We start from the raw sequence: 1,123 nt of genomic DNA, 5'->3' as shown, positions 1-1,123 counted from the left end.
ATAAACGAGTGTCAGTGTGTCACACACTTTTTCTCCCCCTGGATAAAATAACTGAAGGATGTTTTGATTGTTTGTTTAAGTAGGTTTTATGCAGACCTTGAACTCACAACCCTGAGGCCAAGACCTGAGCTAAGATCAAGTTGGGTGGTCAACCGACTGAGCCATCCAGGCACCCTCTAAGGGATGTTTAATTGACCAAAAGAAACTGATTGGCCTGGTCTCTGTGCTCATTTGAAGGTGCCACAAAGCAAACTCACCATTCTTTTCCAAGCCAAGAAAGACTACTTAACAGGTCTAACTCTTGCAAGGCAGCATGATGTGTGCTTTAGATGTATTTTTTTCTAATCCTTAATACAACTGCAGGAAGTAATACCATTTTATTGATGGGAAAGTGAAGTCCTAAAAGATTTTTTTCCCAAGACAACACTGAGTTAAGGGGCTGAGCCCAGGGGCACCTGGGTGGCTCAGTCATTAAGCGTCTGCCTTCGGCTCAGGGCCTGATCCCAGGGTCCTGGGATCGAGCCCTCCATCAGGCTCCCCTGCTGAGAGCCTGCTTCTTCCTCTCCCACTCCCCCTGCTTGTGCTCCCTCTCTTGCTGGCTCTCTCTCTCTCTGTCATATAAATAAATAAAATTTTTTTAGAAAAGGAGGGGGCTGAGCCCGTATCTAAAGATGCCCTATCCTCCTGTGGGTCAGAAGGCTTAGCCTGCACCAGACTGCAGCTGACTCTCACCATTTACAACCAAGCCAAACGTGGTTCTCTCATGCTAAAACTGATATGGGACTTCTACCATCAGAATGCTCACCATTTCCTGTTTTAAGAAATAAACAAAAACCCAAAGTTCCTTTCCAAACAAAAGCTTATGCTAGCTCTCTCAACCAAAGTAGACTCTGGAACACAAGGAAAGGCAGGACAGATCTTGTTCTAAGAGTACACTGTGCTTCTCTCTCACGTGGCTCAGAAAATTCCACAGAAACAGCCTGCTGGTACTCATCCTGACAGCAGCAATACGGAGCAATACAGAGATGGAATAGAATAGGATGTACATAGAGCATGCCTGGGAATGAACACTACTGGTGCCTTTTTAATACAAAAAAAATTAGGAGGTTCATTAAGTAGGATC

The sequence above is a fragment of the Ursus maritimus genome, assembly GCF_017311325.1.
Source record: "Ursus maritimus isolate PB19 chromosome X unlocalized genomic scaffold, ASM1731132v1 scaffold_X1, whole genome shotgun sequence".
NCBI lineage: Eukaryota > Metazoa > Chordata > Mammalia > Carnivora > Ursidae > Ursus > Ursus maritimus.
Note: the sequence above shows the minus strand (reverse complement) of the source record.